The sequence below is a fragment of the Balaenoptera borealis genome, assembly GCF_965194805.1.
Source record: "Balaenoptera borealis genome assembly, chromosome: 17".
Lineage (NCBI taxonomy): Eukaryota > Metazoa > Chordata > Mammalia > Artiodactyla > Balaenopteridae > Balaenoptera > Balaenoptera borealis.
The window spans coordinates 42,962,966-42,986,892 of NC_138876.1; the positions used below are offsets into that span (position 1 = coordinate 42,962,966).

The 23,927-nt window shown below is 34.8% G+C and overlaps 1 protein-coding gene across 6 annotated transcripts in view; it reads left to right on the plus strand.

Moving 5' to 3' along the window:
• Window positions 1–7,914: 7,914 nt before the first annotated feature.
• The window catches only part of TRIQK (triple QxxK/R motif containing), a 99,076-nt gene continuing 83,063 nt past the window's right edge, over window positions 7,915–23,927 (plus strand). For 4 of the 6 annotated variants that reach the window (XM_082363348.1, XM_082363349.1, XM_082363347.1 and 1 more), the window contains exon 1: window positions 7,915–8,059. The gene's annotated coding sequence lies outside the window, so the exon portion shown is untranslated. The remainder of the gene's footprint in view (window positions 8,060–23,927) is intronic. The other 2 variants (XM_082363351.1, XM_082363352.1) reach the window with 2 other exon arrangements.

Sequence of the window (23,927 nt, forward strand, 5' to 3'; positions counted from 1 at the left end):
TTTACTGTATGTGAAATGATATGCTATCACTCATTTCTTACCAGCAGAAACTGAGGTGGCCATAGGAGCAGGCCACCTGGGTAACACATCTTATACACCAGGTATCCTTCTTTGTGGGAGTTCCTTACATGCTCACTGGGGCTGACTGGGGAAGGGGGACATACAATGGAAGGTGGATGTCTGTAAGAGTCAGGCTTGCTAGAAATAGCCCAGTAGAGGTAGATGATAGAACCCCAAAACCAAAAACTTTTTTGTTTCCCCCTCAGCTTCTGTAGGAAGAAGCAGTGCCTTCTGTCTGTCTTACTTGTATTTTTAGTCTTGCTGAACTACCACACATCTGGAATCCACCAGAATTCTGTGCTCCTGGGGCATCCAGAACTCTGTATGCACATGGGATGCCCAGGAATGGTGCCAAACATACTGTGCTTATCTCCTCTGCTCATGCACATACTCCTGTATCCAATGCAACTTCCTTAACGAAGGACAAGTTCAAAGATAAAATTATTATTAAGAATTTCATGAAGGCAATAGGACAGCATTAACCAAACAGGAGGCCTTTCTGCAGGTTCTGTGTGCCTGCACAGTTCTCATGCCATAAATCTGGCCCTGAGCGGTACATCCTGGAACTCAGTAAAGATCGAGTGAAAGTCTTGGTTTATGTTAAGGGCTGAGCACTGGTTGGCCTTCCACTTGGTGGGATTGGCCTTATTACCTCTTTTTCTGTTCACTTCCCTGATACCTTGCCCAGGTACAGAGGTAGTGTTTTCACCCTCCTGGTTTTGTTATCCCATGTAACATGATGCCAAAAGACGTAGAAAGTTTCTGGTTTCCAATGACCCACTGAAGCCCTGTGTAGTGGCAGCTGTTCACCTGGGCCACCAGTCAGGGCTTCAGCTGTACCTGATAGGATGGTGGGGGAACCACTGGGGTTAAATTCAACTTTGAAAAGTATTAATTTAGTTCATAACACCAATAGGAAAATTAGAAAAACTTTATGATCATTTCAAAATGTGCAGAAAAAGATTTGATAAAACTAACATCCACTTCTGATTTTTTTTTAAAAAAGTCTTTGAAATCTAGATATAAAAGGGAACTTCCTTAACCTAATAAAGAATTTTAAAAAATTTACAGCCAACAAACATTCAGTGATAAAATATTTAAAGCTTTCCCTTTGAGAATACAGAACATGTAAGAATGCCTGCCATCATCACTTCTATTCAACATTTTAGCATGAAAAAGACATAAAAAATATTTAAAAAAGAAAAATAAAATAGTCATTATTTACTGGTGACATAATTACGTAGAAAAAAATAATGCAGATAATTTAAAGAGAAGTTTAGCAGAATTGCAAGATACAGAATTAAAATACAAATGTCAATGTAGACTTCTGCTTTAAACCATGGCAGAGTAGTTAGTACCAGACTAGCCCTTCTACTTAAATAACTGGACAAGATATGTGAGGCAACATTTCAGGTCTTGGGCATGAGTCGGCATATAGCTGTCATCCCTGAGAGAAGGATAAAACATGATATAAAGTCCCATGTTCACTGCAGCTCTCTGTCTGAGGTCAATTTCCTGATCACAGCTTACGAAGCTGGAAAACAAGCAAAGCACATCAGTTCCACTTGCCTGTGGAGACAGATTTCAGAATTTGGGGCTGTCAAATTAGCTGCAATCTGCAAGGCAGGCAGGAAAGAAGAAAGATGCACATAAGGCAGGAATCAAAAGTCTCTTTGGGGGCTCCCTATAAGTCCTTACTCAAGGATTAGGCTGTGCATATACAATGAAAAACTTTACAAGGCTTACTGAAGACTAGTTGTTGTGAGATTGAGAGAGTAATAAAGATATTAGAGGTTGGCCAGAAATGGGAAATGAAATTCCCATCCAAGTAGAGTGAGGAAACCTCAGAAACACTCAGGGATAAAACTGAGACACCAGGAAGGCCATAGCTTAGGTGCAATGACCACTAAGGCTTACTGGAGACCTATACTAACAAAGCTCAAAATCAAGCCTGGACAAGAACAGGAGGGAATTTGAAGATAGCCAATGTAGAGGGTCTTGGAAAACATTTTGGAATTTTCACTGATCCACCGTAACAGAGTATAGAGCCAAGCCTACATAAATGCAAGTTGATTGGATATATTGAACTGACTGCAAGAAAAAAAAACAGCAACACTTTTCAGAGGAATATAACAGAAGTCAGTGTCCTTACAGCATATCACCCACAGCATCCAGTACACAATGAAAGGTTACCATATACGCAAAGAAACAGGAAAAGACGACCAACAACAAAGAAAAAAAGCATTCAATAGAAATAGTTGTTGAGAAGGTGGAAATGTTTAATTTCAAGGTGAAGTGTTTAAAATAGCTATTATAAATATGTTCAAGGACTTAATGGGAAATATGGCCATAATGAGTGAAGAGTTAAGGAATCTCAGTAGTGAAATAGAAATATAACACTTAAATTGAAATTTAGTGATTCTACAGTAAATGACTTTTAAAAATTACTGAATAAGCTTCAGGGCAGAATAAAGACAGCTGAAGTGGGAATCCATCTGAAGAACAGAGGATAAAAGCTTGGAAACTAACAGAGCCTCAGGGATTTAGGGTGACACAATTATCACCATATAACTGGAATCCCAGCATGAAAGAACACTTATGATGGGCCAGAAAAATTATTTTAAAAAAATATATCCAAAGCTTTCCAAGTGATATAAAGTATTGGCTTATAAATCCAAGAAGTTCAACAAAATCAAAGTAGGGTAAGTACAAAGAGAAGCACACCTACACACCTAGATATGTGATAGTCACACTGCTGAAAACCAAAGGTAACATGTGGAAAGCAGTGTGAGGTGGAAAAAAAAAAAGATAGATTGCAACAGAGGACTAGTTAGGTAAATAATGGCAAACCTCACATCAGAAACATGGAGGCAAGAAGATCCAGAATTCTAAATAACTGTCAAAAAAGAGAGGGAAGAAAGACCTTTTCAGATAAATAAAACTGAGAGAAAGTATCACCAACACACTTGGTGTTGCTAATTCTGCAATATGAAGGGAATTGGTTCCATTGGAGATGTAGGAAAGAACAAAACACCAGAAATGGTAAATATTAGAGTAAAAATTTTAAGTTGAGGTTTTACAATGCATTTAAAAGAAACATACATGACAAAAATAATACAAAAGATAGGGTGGGAGTGGGAAAATAGAATTACACTCTTACAAGGTTTTTACATTTGTGAAGTATCATTTGTGAACAGGAGGTGTGAAGTATTGTGTGTGAAATGTGAAACTGTGAACTCCAGCTCTGGAATGCTGGAGTTGGGGAGAAAACTGAGGGTAGTATGAAAGAAGAGCATAGGGGCATCCCTCCTAAATATGTAATATTAATGGATATAATATTGATGAATCTAAGCAATTATTTAAGTATGCATACTATTAATCCTAGAATTGTAGAACACTACATCTAACAGTTGCAGAATGCACATTCTTTTCTAGTGTATTCTGTGTGTATTCTAGTGTATTCTCACATTCTCTTGAGAGCAATCATTGAGATAAACTATATGCTGGGCTATAAAATGAGTCTCAATAATTTTCAAAAGTTTGAAAGCTTATAGAGTATGTTGTCTAACAAATTGTAATGAAATTAAAAGTCAGTAACAGTAAGATATTTATAAGACACCCAAATACTTGAAAACTAAACAACAGAATTCTAAACAAATAACAGTGATAAAAGAAAAACTCACAGAAAGGGAAATTTAAAAATAATTCCAAATGACTTCTAGTTAAAACACAACATATCAAAATTTATGGGATATTACTAAAGCAGTTCTTAGAGGTAATTTTCTAGTTTTAAATGCTTATATTATTAAAGAATAAAATTTAAATCAATTCTTTTTAGTTTCCACCTTAAAGACATAGAAAAATAAGAAAATTAAATAGAAAAAAAGAAATAACAAAGAGCAGAAATCAATGAAATATTAAACAGACATTAGAGAAAATTAACAAAGACAAACTTTGGTTTTCTGAAAAGAAATACATTTGAATCTCAGAAATACTTCTGTTAGGAGGGCAAAATACAACACCTTGAAAAAGCACTTTGATATTATATTTTCATTTAGAATGTGCACGTGCTCTACAAATCTGTGATTTTACTCCAGGTTATAAACCAAAGAGAACCTCTTGCGAATCTACACCAGGAAAATCATATAAAAGTATTTATAAGCACGCTTTTTGTTATAGAACAAACCTAGAAACAGCCCTAAAGCACTATCACAGGACAATAGATATAGGAATTGTGGCATATTCATGAGTTAGAATAGTATAAGGAATTAAAACAAATTGATTACAGCAATTAATTTAATTAAAACTTTTCTTGTGTACCTATTAGGTGTTAGGCACCTGGGATACGTCAATTAATAAAACTGACAGAATAGACCTCTACCCTCAAGCAACTTACATTCTGAGGTGAAGAAAGATAATAAACAATTTACATAATATATAAGTAAATTATACTAAAAACTGATGAATGACTATTAACAAAGGAACCAATGAAGCATGGTAAGGGGACACTTGAATTTGAGTTGGAGAAACTGAGGAGGCAATACACAAGGGGAGCATATTATCAATATTATGTGTACCACTAAGAAGGAGAAAATGCTATCAGGGAATTATTTATGAGCTGCATCCTGATTTGAGAAATGTTTGTGAAATATGTCATTGACATTTTGGGTTAAATGCTCAATAAGCAGAAAAAAAGAAGTAAATGTGAACATTTTCAGCTCACTACAAGGTATGCTTTTTATGTATGTCATTTGATGATTAAAGAAATAGCTGGCAACTCTACATTTGAAATTATATACTCAAAATATTTGTAATATATGGTCCATATTTCTTCTGTGTACATAAAATAATTCTCTATATATGTTCTCACTATTAATCATCTGAAGAATTTTTTGACATAATTTTCTTCTAGATTTCAGAGACAATATTGCATTCAATTATTCAAAAAGCAAACAAACACTGAAATATGTGTTTAATAACATGTCAGTTCTCTTCATGGAGTTCATTCTATATATGTGCTATATAACTGTAATTTCAAATATAGAAATCAATAAAAATGTTTTTTAAAGTTTATTAATTTTCTGAGTTTTGAAAAGGAAGGCTTTCTTTAAGAAAACATACCCATTTTCCAGGTTTTGTTAAGTGATTTAAATATAGTACAACAGATTAAAACCAAGACTTTCAAGTACAGACTTAGAGGATCACAGAGTTTTTAAATGAACTTACATGAAAAATCATTCGTTTAAATTTTTAAACAAAATTCACCCTAAACACCTCCCTGATGTTGTTCTAGGACAATCCCACAGAAATAATAACATGTGTGTTTGACCTAGTAAGTAGCCGATTCCAGCTACTGAGAAAGCAAATTTGGATAATTCAACTTTTAAAATCTAAGGCAAAAGACTGCTTAACAAGATTAAGTAATTTGATATGATATTTCTTATTTTAATATATTCAATGAATTTCATACATCTTGACAGGATTATAATTTCTGCAAATTGATCCAAAATGATTCTCCCAAATTTCAATCTATATGCACATTTATCTAGACGAAAGATGGTGGCACATATAATTATTAGATTCTAGTTGACAATTCAACTTACCACAAATTTAACTAAATGACATATCTGCCATTATATAATAAAGAAATAGGTATATTCATAACATATATCTGGATGTTTAATTTTATGTAAAGCCATTTATTTCTTGTTCAATGTCCCTAGATATACTTTATTTGGTATTTGGTTAGTATATTCCTCATAATTTCTTCTAATACATATTTGTGCCTAGGAGGGAATTTTAAATTATACACGTTCCAAGTATTGGAGAACAAGCATGAGTTGAAAAATAAATAATTGAGGTCTGGATAACATGAGACTCTCTTACACTAAAAGTTTAAAGTATTAAAAGTTAATTTGAAACATTATTTTTTGGAGTTTAATTATTTTAAAAGATGCTTGCAAGACTACTTTGGAATAGCCATATTCATGGAAGGTAAGTTGGCTAGTGCCCACCTTATACATCAGTAAACTACTTGCAGACAATTTGTAAGGAAAAGCTATCTCATAAGGGTATGTTCAAGATAAGAAATTCATTGGCAGAGACTCATTACTCACAGTTTTAACCTTATTTCCTCACTGTGGATACAGTTTGAAAATTTATTCCTGTGTATGTGTAACACACTATTTTCTACGAGATGTTTAAATAGATACCAAGGTGTAGAGTTCCAGAAATTTGAATATATGCTTCAAACATCTGGAGTTATACATATGGGGAATATACAGCTGTGTTTATTTCAATGATTACACATTTACATGCATATAATACATTTATTTAAATGTATAATTTCTTATATATGTGAGAATATTCAAACACATTTGCTGTACTTATTCGAATATGCAATTGAAAAAGGATTCAAATAAATAATTCACCATTTTTATTTAAATCTTACAGTATTTATTTGTATAATGTACTTATTAATATACAATCAGAGCACTTTTTAGTGTAAAACCAAATATTTTTAAAAGATTAAAGTAACAATCGGGATCATGAGTCATACAAATGAAGAAATTTTTTGTACAGAGGTATTCATAGCTAGCAAACTTTTAGAAGAATTTGGAAATTCAGCAGGACAAGAGAATAAAAGCATTTGCAATTGGAATGTGTTTCTTTTATTCTAACAATTTTATCATAGTATAGTGGCCATTTTAATTGAATCTCAAAGCACTTATCCAGAGGCATTGTTTTTGTTTGTTTGTTTTTATTTTCTTTCTTACTACCTTATCTGACAAGACAAACACTTCTGGGTATTGGTATAATATAGAACGAAAAAGGATTTTATTATTTTAAAGCTGCACACATGCAAATCTGGTCAAGAGTATTAAGATAATCTCATTTAACTCTACCTTTATTTCTGGAAGAGGAACTGGACCAACAAAGGATTTAGAAGGACAAAAAATAAAATTACATTTTTAGACTCAATTCCTGGCCCTGATATCTTGGGAGATTTCAGAGAATCTTCTAGTTAGTCTGTTTATACTTGTCCAGTTCTTTTGTATGCTATTTCCTTTCTCAAGGTTTTCTTTTGTTTGTTCGTTTGTTTTTAAAGATTTGACGGGCTGTCCTAGAGAAAAGTGACTCATGTTTCAGCAAGAGAAAAATTAAATTGGAAGTCACATAATTTTTTTAAAAGAAGTTTGAGTTCAATTTACTACAGTATAAAAATAATGACTGCAGGCACTTTTTCATGTGTTGAACGACTGAATAAACGTCACTCACAGCCTCAGTTTCTTCGTTCTTAAGCTGTGGATAATAACATCTTTCAATGGGTGTTGTGAGGATTATATAAGGTATAAATCATTCAACTGTCAGATGCTTTGCAAATAATAACTAATAACAATATTTCATTCCAATTTTGTAGGTGTGAAGACTGGGTACCTGGACATATCTCCAAATCTTAGTTGTTGGTCAGGTTTCAGGAATCACCTTTCCTAAACTGATTAATCTGTTAAAAGCTTGAATCTGCAAACAACATTGTTTTCAGACAGTTCATTCTTCTTTCCAGGGATACCCCCCCAGAGAGTGTGGATGGGGATATGTGTGTGTGTATGTGTGTTACATGAGAAAAGTTCAATAATCAAAAGAACGTATTTCTGTGCTTTATATTGAAAAACAAGTCGCAGTCCTTATTTTGTTTCCACGGTCACTTTGTGAGACAGGTATCAGAGCTTGGGAATTGCGTCAAAAGGAAATGCCACAGGTTCCGCGGATTTCCTTCCAGGACCCGCGCAGAGGCGGGAGAGAGAATGACCAATCGGAGCGCAAGTTAAGGCTGCTCCCGCCCCTTTCCGTCGAGCCCCGCCTCTTTTCCGTACCGCCCTCTGGGAGTAGGGGTGTGCAGCAGGCTCGTCCCGCCCCCTCCTCTGAGTGACAGGAGCGTGGACAGCAACATTTCCAGCCGGACACATAGTTTGTTGGCCCTTGCGTTGGCTGAGCTGAGGTGTGTGTGTCCAGCGAGGGCGAGGGGATTGGGGAGGCCCTGCCCGGGAAGCTCGGGGTCCGGGACTGAAAGCAGGCGCACCTCCTTAGTGGACCCCCAGTGCGTTTAGGAGACGTTTGATCCGCCCCTGGTAGCGGCACTTGGGCGGGCTGGGCGGAGGGGAGCTCTGGAAGAGGAACCCAGAGCCCGGGAAACCCAGTAGGTACGATAATGACTTAAGGACCCTTCCCGGCGAGCAGGGAGATCGCGGTGGGGGTGGGGATGGCGGCGCGGGATTCGGGCGGTGGGTGGGCATGGCCGCCGTGGTTGCTAAGGAACGCGCGGTTCCCGCCCTGCCAGCGTGTCTGGCGCTGGCTGCTGGGCCCTAGAAACCGTAGCCCCACCCACCTCCCAAGGCCTTCCGCTAGGGTAGGGGTTGGCTCCCGTGTGCTGTCAGTTAATTCGCGTCCGTTTCACTGTCCTGATCTCTGCGTCTGTAGTTCCCGCTCAGGCCTCCCTCTCTCATGTTACTCCTCTCAACATTTTTCCTCGCCTCCCCTTCTAAAATGAACAAGTATCTGCAGACCAAAACATGTGCAGAGAAGGGCTTCAGGCAGCCTGAGGTGGCTTTATTGCCAGGATGGTGGGGCGGGATTGGGCCTTTTCCTGGTATTTCGTGAATCCCTGAACCCACATGGTGTCCATGTGGATGACTAGGAAAAGGGAGATAGAAGATCTGATTTCTTCCGCCTGGAATTCTTTTTAATGGGTGCTGCTGTTTGAGCTCAATGAGCTTCTCAGGAAGTTGAGGCAATTCATTATTGGACATGCCCTAATATATGATCTCCCTTTCGGACCCTATTATGGAGAAGGGTGGTACTAAGCCTATAAAGCCCTCTTTTGCTTCACTGTCCCATGTTTAATGATTAACTATGAGATGGTAACGATAGATAACCATTTCAAATCTCTCCTTTGCCCCCAATCAGCTGGCCCCAAATGATTCAGCAAAACAAACATTCCAGAGAGAAAACACAAAGGAGCTAAAAGTCTGCTTTTACTTCCTTCTGCTAGGTTTACTGTATAAATCCCCAAGAAGGAAGCTTGTATTACTTGTTACCACTGGGAAGAAGACTGGCCTAAAAGTCAGGAATCTAACAGAGTTTGGAAATATTTGCCCTTAGGTAGTAACCCTCATAACTGTTTTCTCATCTGGAAAGTGGAGATACTTATGTGCCCTTTATTTCTAAAAAGTAAGGAGGAATAATTGGTTGTGAAAGTGTTATTAAAGTAATGATCTACAAGGATGTAAACTGTTATTGATTACACTTTTAATCTATCTTTTTGTCTCTATGATCTCTGTTGTCGATTCTGTATTAGGTCTTGTTAGATAGTACCTGAAATGTCTTGCATGACATTTTTTTTTTTCCATTGACATCACTAGATTTTTTTCAAGTATATTCATAGCCTGAAAGAATTGGTAAAGAGTACTTTCTAATTCAACGATGAGTGACCTTTTTGGTGTCATATACCATTGTAAGAAGCCAAGGGAAGCTATTGACTCTCCCCTTAGAAAAAGACACAATTACAAGCATAAGTGGACCTTGGATAAAGAACATCTGTTTTTGATCAACTTCTTGAGGGTTAAGGAAATTACTCTCCCACCTTACCTCACTCCAAAGAGTGAGTAATTTATATCCAAAACTACTTGACTGGGAGCAGAATTGGGTCTCTTTCCTTTCTTCCGCAGTGCATCTCACTGTAGCTTACCTTAGTTCATGGTCTTCAGTGAATCCTTTTTCTTTTCTTTTCTTTTCTTGTTTTAGTGTTTAACAAACATGAGCTACCAATGATCAATAAACTGTTGCTGTCTTTTAAAAACATGTAAATTGTATTTTATTCCAAATGCCCTTTGATCATCCTCTTAAAGAATATTCTTATATTTAAGCAAGTAAAAGAGAAATTATTGTCAAATATTTTGGGAAAATGTTAAATTGTATTTTTGTAATTCTCTCTTCTATCAAAGTCCATTTTGGACAAAGAAACGCTGATTACTTTTAGTGTATGCTACTAGAATTATTTAATTTAAATGAATGATCTTTTATAACATTATAATTTCCCGTGTCTAAAAAATATTGTGTTTGACTCCACTTTGGCTCTTTTCCCGATTTCTGTATTAAAATGGAAGGCTAGAAATAGAGATATTTTGTTTGCTAACGTACCTTTATCTAGCTTTATCAGTAAAAGTGGGCATTAGTAGTAGATACTATCGTTAGATAGAGAAAACAATGAAAAGGAAAAATATATAGCTTTTGTAATAAACATAAGAGTATTTAGGAGCACTGATTGTTTCTTTAGCACTTATAATTTTATTCGAACTGTTTAGTATTTATTCCTTTGTTTACTCAACTCACTTCATTTCTAGTGGAGAAACTAGAATAAAGACAAACTGATTGCAGCGAGAATTCTAATGGAATTAAAGTTTTAGGGCCTCAATAAATAATAGCTCTTTTGAATTTGTAAACAGGTGGAGTTGGCAAGATCTGCTTCATTACTACAGAGCTGATTGGACATAGTGCTTTCAGTGGGAGACCAAAAATGAGTACTAGAACTTCCTTCCCCTTTTTAGCTCCACTCCCTTTCTCGGAACCTAGACTTTAGTCCAGTGAGAGAAAATTTCAGTTTAAAGAACAGATGCACTTACTCAGAATTGCTGGTCTGTATGATCCAGGGCAGAGAGGGAAGAAAAAGAAGGTAAACCCCTAGTGTTTACAGGTTTATAACAGGTTATCTCTACCCATTGGAATAATATGGACTGAAGGATTTCAGCTACAGATCATGTAACTCCCCTGTTGGGAAGCTGTGAATACAGAGTGGGATCTGAGGCCAGGACTGTTAATCTAGTGCTCTGGTTTTTCATCCTGGATGGTACCTCTGGGCCATTTGAAATATGTGGAGGTGTTATTAAATTATTACAATATCTTTAAAAGCTACTGGCTTTTAGGACCCTGAGATTTAAGGATGCTGAATATTGTATAATGTAGAGGTCCTCCAGCTCAATGAAAGCTTTCCTTCCCCTACTCCAATGCCAAAATCATCTCTAGACTAGAGTGGAAGTTCCTCCATATAGAAACATGAAACTAGGCCAAATTTCCCCCTAGTCTTTGTTCATATGTACCATGTTTTTTCTTTCTTTCTTTCATTTTTTTTAATTGCAGTGTAGTTGACTTACAATATTGTATTAGTCTTAGGTTTACAACAGAGTGATTCAAAATTTTTATAGATTATACTCCATTTAATGTTATTATAAAATATTAGCTATATTTCCTGTTCTGTATAATATATTCTTGTGGCATATTTATTTTATACATAGTAGTTTATACCACTTAATCCTCTATCCCTATCATGCCCCTACCTCTTCCAATCTCCCCACTGGTAACCACTAGTTTGTTCTCTGTGAATCTGTTTCTGTTTCATTATATTCATTTGTTTGTTTTATTTTTTAGACTCCACATGTAAGTGGTAATATACAGTATTTGTCTTTCTCTGTCTGACTTATTTCACTAAGCATAATACCCTCTAGGCCCATTCATGTTGTCACAAATGGAAAGATCTCATTCTTTTTATGGCTGAGTAATATTCCATTGTATATATACACACCACATCTTCTTTATCCATTCATCTATTGAGTATCTACCGTGTTTTTGATATCAATAGATTTGACTCTAAATTTGAAGGTCTTAATAAAAACACTGCTTAGAATGTAGTTATTTTTTGGTATTCTCTCAGAATGACTAAAATTACATTAATGGAAAATAGCGATACATAGTTCATCATATTTAATATCCTTAAGACTGAATATATCCTTACTGAACATATAAGAATCATAGACTCCTAGAGCTAAATTTTTTTCACCCCTATTATGTACACTTAATTCTTTCTTATATGGTACAAGTATTAAGTATCTTTACAACAATAGAGTGAGTAGGTACATATTTTCATCAAAAAGAAAAGATGACTTCTTAGCTTACTTTTTAGTTTTGAAATGTTAACAACGATAGAAAGATAAATACTCTGTACTCAGTGGTTTAACAAACTCTGTTGTGTTGAATCAGAAGGTGGAGACAGTTCTGTAAATGAGAGGATCTTTTCAATTTCATGGTTTTCAAGCCATTGAACATGGAGAATGAAGCAGGAATAAAGTAGCTTAGTTCTTCTATAGTAGTATTATGTAGGACAAAGTTGCAAAAACAACAGACCAATTAGATTGAACAACAAATTTTTGAGGAAGACGAAGGGAAGATAGTTTAATGCAAAAAGCATTTTTTACATACTTTGAATTTTAAAATATTCAAATATTGCAAGATATAGAATAAGAAATTATATGGATACCTGTGACAAAATCCTAATTGTAGATTACAGTTTATAACCTACACCAGCTAGAAGGTGCACTGGACTGAAAGTTTTAGACTTGGCTCCAGCAGTAGATACATCATTTGTTGGGTTTTATAATGTCTCCAGGCATCAAGTTCCTTATTTGTGAATAGAAAGAGTTGAAGATTTATGGTTTTCTACTGTTTTTTTCTGAAGAATATGCTTGAGTATTATGAAAATTCTCATTATTCACAGTGATTCACTTATAGCAGTTTATAGCACTGAATCTTTCTGGGCAGGAGTGTATTAGATATTTTTTAGGTATAATTTTAAAAAGAATATCCCAGTTCCTGATATCATTTTGTCTGTTCATAGAGGTCTATTCTCTGTCTCTTCTCCTTTCCTCAACATTCCCCTCACCCTCCACACATGCACACATTTGGAAAACACTGGGCTATGTAGAAATGATCTATACAGGCTCTTTCAATGCCAGAACTTTCTGGATAAATTTAGCATTTGAAATGAATAAAGTGGAACAAAAAAATCCCACAAAACCGAGGAAAAGGAAATTGGCAGAATACTCATAAGCATACCTGTGAAAATCTAAGAATTTTAAGCTAAGGAAAAATATTTGAGGGAATTTTTTGATATCTAACACATGCAAGAATGCATAGCCTCTATGGATAGGAGAACGTCATATAAAAAGAGCAATGATTAAGTGACACTAGGAAGAGAATAAGATAAAAAGAGGAAGAAGAAACTGAAAAATGTGAGAACTGTATTAGTTTTATATTCATGCTGTATGATTTCTGTATTTCAAAGTCTGATACAGGTTTTACTGGGCTGAAATCAAGGTATTGGCAGGGATGCATTCCTTTCTGGGGGCTCTGGGAGAGACTGTTTCCTTGCCTTTTCCAGCTTCTGGAGGCTGCCCACATTCTTTGGTTTATGGCTCCCTTCCTCCATCTTCAAAGTCAGCAACACTGCATCTCTCTGACTATTCTTCTGTAGTCAAATACATTATGACCACAACTAGGAAAACTTAACAACATTTAAAGACTCATCTGGATAATCCAGGAGGTTCTTCATTTAATCACATCTGCAAAGTTCCTTTTGCACTGTAAGGTAACATATTCACAAGTTCTAAGAATTAGGACTTGGACATCTTTGAGGAGGGACATTTCTGCCTATCACAATAACATATTAAAAGTTCACATTTGAGGCAGTAAAGAGCAGAACTGATGTTATGGTAGAAAATCTAATGTGTGGAGAATAGACTTGAAAAAATGTCCTAGCTGAAATACTGAATGCAAGAAAAGAGAGAAAGATGAATGAAGTCCATTATATGAACATTTGGAATTTCTGAAGGAGAGACTAGAAAATAGATAATTGTTCCTAAACAAGAGAACAGAACATTTGAAAAAAAGTAATAAACAAAGGGATAACAGGAAATAAAAGTTTTATGAACTAAAAAGTGACCAATGTATGCAGAAAGGATATTTCTTATATAAGATGTGACAACTCAGAGACACAATATCAAGATTTTTTTCAAATTATAATGATAAAGGAAAAAAAAATTTCATATGTATAGAAAGAGAGAGAAAAAATAGCATATTATTATCAGGAAACAAAAATTAAGCTGGTCTCAGACTTCTTTTCTGTAGTATTAAATACCAAATGACAACAGAGCAACATTTTTAAAGTTTAAAACAAAATTCCATGCAATCTGTCTTATTCACACACAGCAACAGAAAACCACTCTTAAGTATATAAAGAACTCTAAACTACATACTTTTTGCTTGGGGGGAAAAAGGACAATAATTTATAAGAAGCTGATACAATATAAATATGAAAGCGATGGTATATTAAAAAATGAACAAAAAAGATGATATATCTCAGAGCCCTAGAATATAGAGGTGGCTTTAATAATTACGTTAAGTCTAGTTAAAAATTCAAATGTAACAAAAAAACTGCATGAGAAGATATATAATGTAAAAATTAATTCAGTAACAGCAATCTAAATTTAAATAAAACATTGTGATTTTCTGATTTATTTATGCCAGAGATGAAACCTGGTAATTCAAGAGTATGAATAGATTAAAAAATAAACCATAGCTCAGCAAACTATGACCCGGAGCCCACCCACATCTGGCTTGTTTTTTTTTTTTTTTTTTTAGCAGCAAAGTGTTTTTTTTTTTTTAAGAAATTCATGTTCTTTTATTTATTTATTTATGACTGTGTTGGGTCTTCGTTTCTCTGCGAGGGCTTTCTCTAGTTGTGGCAAGTGGGGACCATTCTTCATCGCGGTGCACGGGCCTCTCACCATCGCGGCCCCTCTTGTTGCGGAGCACAGGCTCCAGACGCGCAGGCTCAGTAGTTGTGGCTCACGGGCCTAGTTGCTCCGCGGCATGTGGGATCTTCCCAGACCAGGGCTTGAACCCGTGTCCCCTGCATTGGCAGGCAGATTCTCAACCACTGCGCCACCAGGGAAGCCCCTGGCTTGTTTTTGAAGGACCCATGAACCAAGAATAGTTTTTATGTTTATAAATGGTTGAAAAAAAATCAAAACTGATATTTTGCAATGTGAAAATTATATGAAATTCCAACTTTATTGTTTATAAATAAAGTTTTATTGGAACACAGCTACACTCATTTGTTTACATATTGTCTATAGCTGCTTTTGTGTTAAAACAGCAGTGTTGAGTAATTGCAACAGAGATATAAATGTGGTGCTCTCATAGCTTTGCGTTGCTTCTCAGAGTGCTGCAAATCACAGTGACAAAATTGAGTTATAACTTGATTTTGTCTCTTGACCTGCAGAGCTTAAAATATTTATGATCTGGCCCTTTACAGAAAAACTTTGCAACTCCTAACCTAAACTTTATATATGGACTCTAGTGTATAAGACTGAAACTTTCTTTTCAATTCACGGTACCCAGATTTACTCAGTTATTTCCCTTCAATGTTCTACTTACCCTAGCAACTCTTTGGTCTTATATGGACTTGGGTTAAAACCAAGAATCTATTATTCTTTATATTTAATAATCCAAATTTCCTCTTTTTCATCTCTGTGCTTTAGAAAAAAATTCATGTAAAGATTTTAGAATATCACTTCCAAAGACAAAAATCAGTTAATACTGCAATACTGTAAGAAGAAATAAGTACGTTGTATGTCAATCATTTAATAATCAAATATTTGTTTGGCAAGTATAGGTGAATTATTTCAGAAGAAGTGACATTGAAACAAGGTTTTGAAGGATATTTGTAAATTCAAGGTGGTTAAGGCTGGGGCTAGGGTAACATGGAGAACAAGATTGGTAAAGCCACTAAGCTGTCAGTGGGGTCATGTGATTGGGAAATGTAAGAAATTCAGTAGCTGGAACAGAATTTGGAAAAAAAAAGTGGCTGGAGTTAAGGCAATAAGACCTGCTAGCCCAGGCCAAGAAGGCTGTTATATGTCATGCAAAGCCAGTCTCATCTTGTGGGCAATGAGGATCCATTTCAGATTTTTGAACTGTAGAGCAACATGATCAGATTAGTATTTAGAATAATGGTTCTTAAATTTTTCAAGTACAGCACTCCCTAAAATTCTTTAATTCTATGACTTATACCTTCATGAAGCAAAAGTTGCCTTGGGATATACCCATTTATGTTATATTTATAACAGTTTTTCCTTTGAGGGGGATATATAAACAATCCCCCAATTTCTTTTCTCCATTTTACAGATGTAAAGTCTATATCTCAGATAAATGATCTGAACACTGTCTTCCTTGTAGAGGAAGGTGAGTGTGTTCTGTGATTAGACAGATTTGATTTCAAATCTCTACCCTTACCTTGTTAACTGCATGCCTGGAAAAGTCACCTAATCATTAGAAAACCTAGTTTTCCCAGTTGGGGTTAATTGTACTTATCCCACAGGAATATTATGAGAATTTCTGATAATGCATGCAACATACTTAACACAGTAAATGGAAACTGCTGATATTATTATTATTACTAATATTAATCATCATCATTATAAGGCTTCGACACCCATTATTCACATTTTCAAAACACAAAAGTTTTGAAAAATTATTTTTTTTCCAAGTTTTCACAAACTCATTTGAGACAAACCAGCTTTGAAATGACAAGGTACTACTTATATAGTATTTATTTTTCTAGTCATTGTAAATATTGATAAGATTTTGCTATGAAGTATTGATGTGCTGCCCCCATACTCCTCTAAGAGTGTCATGTAATTATGGTAGATATGGGACATATTACTTTTCTATAGTCTCCAAAACACATCTCGCCCAGTTTATTTTATTTAATTTTTATTTTATTATTTATTTATTTTTTAGAATTAAAAAAAATTTTTTTTTAAAAATTTAAAAGAATTTTTGAAGTGTTTTAAAAAGACTTTAAAATTCTTTTAAAAATCTGGACCATTCTTAAAGTCTTTATTGAATTTGTTACAATATTGCTTCTGTTTTACATTTTGGTTTTTTGGCTGCGAGGCATGTGGGATCTTAGCTCCCTGACCAGAGATCGAACCCGCACCCCCTGCATTGGAAGGCGAAGTCGTAACCACTGGATCACCAGAGAAGTCCCTCAAACATTTTAGATAAGGACTACAGATCTATATTATTATGATTCTTTTATTTTAATAACAGCTTCATTGAGATATGATTCACAATCATAAAATTTATCATTTTAAAGTGTACAATTCAGTGGGTTTTAGCATATTCACAGAGTTGTGCAATCACTACTATCTAATTTTAGAATATTTTCATCACCTCAGAAAGTACCCACTATCAGTCACTCCCCATCTGTTCTGCTCTCACCCTCACCATTAATCAAACTATTTCTGTCTCTATAGATTTTCTCATTCTGAACATTTAACATAAAGAGAGCAATAGGAATGATGCATTAATTGGACTTTTGTGAATGGCTTCTTTCACTTAGCATAATGTTTTCAAAGTTCATCCATGTTGTACCATGTATCAATATTTCATTACTTTTTAAGTTGAAATAATATTCAATCGTATGGTTATACCACATTTTGTTTATCTATTTATCATGGACTGTTTTCACTTTCTGGCTATAAGGATAATGCTGCTATTTACATTTGTGTACACATTTTAATGTGAACATACATTTTCATTTCTCTCACGTATATACCTGGTAGTGGAATTACTGGGTCACATGGCCATTCTGTTTAGTTTTTTGAGGAACAACCAAACTGTTTTCCAAAATGGCTGCACCATTTTGCTTTCCCACAAACAGTGTATGAAGGTTCTAGTTTCTCCACATCCACAGCAACACTTCTTATTATCTGTCTTTTGGTATAGCCATCCTAGTGTGTATGATTTGAATTGTGATTTTGATTTGAATTTCCCTAATAACTGATGATACTGGGTATCTTTTCATGTGCTTATTGGCAATTTGTATTTATTCTTTGAGGAAATATCTATTCAAATCCCTTGCACATTTTAAAATTGTTATTTGTATTTTTACTGTTGTAAGCGTTCTTCATATATTCTCTGTATATGACCCTTATCAGTTATAAAATTTGCAAATATTTTCTCCCATTCTGTGGGTTGTCTTTTCATTTTCTTGATCATATCTTTTGTAATACAAAAGTTGTTTTATTCTGATGAAGTCCAATTTACCTATCTTTTATTTTGTTACTTGTGCTTTTCATGTTGTTTCTAAGAAACTATTGCCTAACACAAGGTCATGAAGTTTTACTTCTGTGTTTTCTTCCAAGCATTTTATAATTTCAGCCTTTGCATTTAGGTCTATGACTTGGTTTGAGTTAATTTTTGTGTATGGTATGAAGTAGGAGTTCAACTTTATTCTTTTGCAGCATCATTTTTTAAAAAAGACTATGCTTTCATATTGTGACTCTTGACCTGAATTATCATCATTATTTTCAAATAGTCTACAAATTGCAAGCTACTTTTTATTGAAATTCAGTTGACCTACAATATTATATTAGATTCAGGTGTACTGTATAGTGATTTGACATTTGCATACATTATGAAATGATCACCACAATAAGTCTAGTAACCATCTGTCCCCATACAAATATATTATTGACTATATTCCTTATGCTGTAACTTATTTATTGTATAACTGGAGTTTGTCTCTCTTAATACCCTTCACCTATTTCACCCACCTCCCCACCTCTCTCTCTTCTAGTAGCCACCCATTTGTTCTTTGCATCTATGAGTCTCTTTTCATTTTGTTTTGTTTGTTTGTTTGTTTTCTTAGATTCTACATGTAAGTGAGATCATGCAGTATTGGTCTTTTTCTTCACTTGATTTATTCAACTTAGCATAATACCCTATTGATTCTTTTGCATGTAGCTATCCAGTTTCCCCAACACCATTTATTGAAGAGGCTCTCTTTTCCCCACTACATATTCTTACCTCCTTTGTCATAGATTTATTGATCATATAAGTGTGCATTTCTTTCTGGACTCTGTTCTGTTCCATTGATCTGTGTGTCTTTTTTTTGTGCCAGTATCATACTGTTTTGATACTTTTGTAGCTTTGTAGTGTAGTTTGAAATCAGGGAGGGTGATATCTCCAGGTTTGTTCTTCTTTCTCAAGATTGCTTTGACTATTCTGGGTCTTTTTGTGTTTCCATACAAATTTTAGAATTGTTTGTTCTAGTTTGATAAAGAATCCTTTGGGATTTGATAGGAACTGCATTGACTCTGTTGATTGCCTTGAGTAGTATGGTCATTTCAACAATATTAATTATTTCAATCCATGAGCACAGTATATTTTTCAATTGTTTGTGTGGCTTCAATTTCTTTCATCAATGTCTTAGAGTTTTCTGAGTACAGGACTTTTACCACCTTGGTTAGATTTATTTCTAGGTATTTTATTCTTTTAAATGGAATTATAAATGGGATTGTTTTCTTAATTTCTCTTTTTGATACTTCATTGTTAGTGTATAGCTATGCAACAGTTTCTGTATATTAACTTTATTGAATTCATTGGTGAGTTCTAATAGTTTTGTGGTGGTGTCTTTAGGATTTTCTATGTATTTATATATGTATATAAATTATATAGTATATACATATTTTATATATATGTATATATATATTTTTATATATATATTCATGTCATCTGTAAACAGGGACAGTTTTACTTCCTCCTTTCCAATTTGGATTTCTTTTATTTCTTTTTCTTGTCTCATTGCTGTGGCTGTGACTTCTGATACTAGGTTGAATAAAAGTGGCAAGAGTGGGCATCTTTATCTTGTTCCTGATCTCAGAGTAAATGCTTTCAGCTTTTCACCATTGAGTATAATGTTGGCTATAGGTTTGTTATACATGGCCTTTATTATGTTGAGGTACATTCCCTCTATACCCATTTTGTTGAGAGTTTTTATCACAAACAGATGTTGAATTTTGTCAAAAGCTTTTTCTACATCTATTGAGATGATAATTTTTTTTTCAATTTGATAATGTAATGTATCACATTGATTGATTTGTGAGTATTGAATCATCTTTTGTCACTGTGATAAATCCCACTTGATCATGGTGTATGATTCTTTTAATGTATTGTTTGATTTGTTAATATTTTGTTGAGGATTTTTGCATATATGTTTATCACTGGTGTTGGCCTGTAATTTTCTTTTTTTGTGGTCTCTTTTTCTGGTTTTGGTATTCAGGGTGATGTTAGCCATGTAACATGAGTTTGGAAGTGTTCCTTCCTCTTCAATTTTCCAAATAGTTTGAGAAGGATCGATGTTAACTCTTTAAATATTTGGTAGAATTCATCTATGAAGCCATCTGGGCCTGAACTTTGTTAAGAGTATTTTTTTTTTATTACTGATTGAATTTGTTAATTAATGATTGAGTAAATTAATATTAATTTATTTATTAATGACTGAATTTCATTACGTGTAATTGGGCATGTCATATTCGGTTGGCCAAAAAGTTCATTCGGGTTTTTCCATTACATCTTACAGAAAAAGATGTATGTTTTCCCATACGTCTTACAGAAAAACCCAAACAAACTTTTTGGCCAATCCAATATTTTCTAAATTCTTCCTGATCAAGTCTTGGGAGATTGTACTTTTCTAGAAATTTATTCATTTCTTCTAGGTTGGCACATAATTGGTTGTAGTAATCTCTTATGAGCCTTTGTATTTCTGTGGCGTCAGTTGTAACATCTCCTTTTTCATTTTTCATTTTATTTATTTGGGCCCTCTCTGTTTTCCTTGATGAGTCTGTCTAATGGTTCATCCATTTGTTTATCTTTTCAAAAAACCAACTCTTAGTTTCATTGAGCTTTTCTCTCTCTCCCTCTTTGTTTTGTTTTGTTTTTTTTAAGTCTCTGTTTTATTTATGTCTGCTCTGATCTTTGTTATTTCTTTCCTTCTACTAACTTTGGATTTTGTTAGTTCTTTATTTTCTATCACTTTAGGTGCAAGACCAGATTGTTTCTTTCAGATTTTTTTGTTTCCTGAGGTAGGCTTGTATCACTGTCAACTTCCATCTTAGAACTACTTTTTCTGCATCCCACAGAGTTTGGATTGCTGTGTTTCCGTTTTCGTTTGTCTTCAAGTATTTTTTTACTTCATTTGATTTCCTCTATTACTCATTGGTTGTTTAAGTAGCATATTGTTTAGCTTCCACCATGTTTGTGTTTTCTGTAGTATTTTTTTTTCTTGTAATTGATTTCTAGTCTCATAGCGTTTTGATGGAAAAAGATGCTTGATATGATTTTAATCTTCTTAAATTTATGAAGACTTATTTTGTGGCCTAGCATGTGATTTATTATGGAGAATGACCCATGTGCACTTGAAAAAAAATGTGTATTTGTATTCTGCTGTTTGGGGATGGAATATTTTATATGTATCTATTAATTTCATCTGCTCCAATGTGTCGTTTAAGGCCAGTGTTTTTTTTTTTACTAATTTTCTGTCTGAATGATCTGTCCTTTGATATAAGTGGGGTGTTAAAGTTTTCTACTACTGTATTACTGTCAGTTTCACCCTTCATAGTGGTTAATATTTGCTTTATTTATTTAGGTGCTCCCATATTGGCTGCATTTATATTTACAATTGTTATATCTTCTTGTTGGGTTGATCCCATTATCATTATGTCATGTCATACTTTGTTTCTTATTACAGTTTTTGTTTTAAAATCTATTTTGTCTGTCAGTGCTCACCCAGTCTTTTTTGTTTCAATTTTCATAGAGTACTTTTTTTTTCATTTCCTTACTTTCAGTCTGTGTGTGTCTTTAGAACTGTAATGACTCTTGTAGAAAGCATATGTATGAATCTTAATTTTTTAATCCATTCAGCCACTCTGTGTCTTTTGATTGGAGCATTAAGTCCATTTAAATTTAAAGTAATTCTTGATATGCATGTACTTATTGTCATTTTGTTAATTGTTTTTGGGTTGTTTCTGTAGTTTTTTTTTTTTTTTTCTCCTTTCTTCTTTTGCTTCCCTTTTGATTTGATGGCTATCTTAGTGTTATGTTTAGATTCCTTTCTCTTTTTTTGTGTCTGTATCTATTTTAGGTTTTTGATTTGTGGTTACTCTGTGGTTCATATATAACAACCTATATACATATATATACAGATATGTATTGTGTATGTGTGTGTATGTGTGTGATTATTTTAAGTTGATGATCTCTTAAGTTTGGAGGCATTCTAACCGCCTTATATTTTTACTCCCCCACCACCACGTTTAATGTTTTTGATATTATATTTTTGTTTTTGTGTCCCTTAACTATTTATTGTGGATATAGATGATTTTACTAATTTTGTCTTTTAATCTTCCTACTTTATAAGTGGTTGATTTATTGTATGTTTGCCTTTATCAGTGAGATTTTTTTTTCCTTTCATAAGTTTCATATTTATAGTTGTGGCCTTTTCTTTTCTTATTAAAGGAGTCATTTTAATATATCTTTTAGACCTGGTTTGGTGGTGCTGAAGTCTTTTAGCTTTTGCTTGTCTGTAAAACTTTTGATCTCTCTATGAAATCCGAATGAAAGCCATGCCAAGTAGAGTATTTTTGGTTGTAGGTTTTTCCCTTTCATCATTTTAAATATATTGTGCCACTACCTTCTCACCTTCAGAGTTTCTGCTAAAAGTCAGCTGATAGCCTTATGGGAGTTCCCTTATACATAACTTGCTGCTTTTAATAGCCTTATGGGAGTTCCCTTATACATAACTTGTTGCTTTTAACTTGCTGCTTTTAATATCCTCTGTTATCATTAATTTTTGCTATTTTATTTATAAAGTGTCTTGGCATGAACCTTCTTGTGTTCATCTTGTTTTGGAATCTCTGTGCTTCCTGGACTTGGACGTCTGCTTCCTTCCCCAAGTTAGGGACTTTTCAACTATTATTTCTTTAAATAAGTTATCTGCTCTTTCTTCTCTTTATTCTGTGACTCCTATAATGTGAATGTCAGTTTGCTTGATGTTGTCCAAGAGATCTGTTAGACTATCCTAATTTTTAAAAATTCTTTTTTTGTTTTTTTTTTTCTGTTCAGCTTGGGTAATTTCCAGTAGTCTATCTTCCAGATTGCTGATCTGTTCCTCTGTATCTAATCTACTATTGATATCTTCTAGTAAATTTTTTTTATTGCAGTTATTGTAATCTTTGCTCTCTTTGTTTCTTCTTTATATTTTCTAGCTCTTTGTTGAACTTCTCACTTTGTTCATCCATTCTCCTCCTGCATTTGGTGAGCATCTTTATAATCATTACCTTGAACTCTTTATTGGGTAGATTACTTATCTCCCCTTTGTTTAGGTCTTTTTCTGAGATTCGACTTGTTCCTTCATTTGGGACATATTTCTCTGTTGCCTCATTTTTCCCAGTTCTCTGTGTTTATTTCTACATGTTAGATCAGTCAGTTATGTTTCTTCTTCTTGGAGAAGTGGCCTTATGTAAGAGATATCCTATGTAGCCCAGCAGCATGTTCCCCTCTGGTCACCAGAACTATATGTCCTCGGGGTGTCCCATACATGGGCTGCATGTGCCCTCTGTTGTGGCAGGGCTGACTACCATGGTCGTGCTGGTAGGTGAGGCTGGCCCCAACCCGGTTGGCTGCGAAGCCACATGTTGTGTGGTAGCTGCAGGCCTGCTAGGGGATGGCATGAGCTCCCCATGCAGTTGGTTGTACAGCCTGGGAGAAATAGGACTGCCGCTCGCCTGCTGGTGTGTGGGGCTGAGTCCTAGCATGGCTGTTTGCATGGTCCAGGTGGGCACTGAGCTGGCACTGGCCTGCTAGTGAGCATGGCCAAGTCTCCGGGCGGCTGTCCACACAGTCCAGGGAGGCATGAGTCTGTTGCTATCCCACTGATGGCTTGAGGGAGGATTCCAAAATGGGGATTGACAATGCTGGTGGTATTGCTGTAGAATGAGCTCCCAGAAATGGTTGTTGCCAGCTTCTCTATCCCCATGGGGAGTCCCAGTTACCTCCTGCCTCTCTGGGAGGCTCTCCAAGATCAGCAAGTGGGTCTGACCCAGGTTCCTCTCAGACTACTGCTTCTGTGCTGGGAT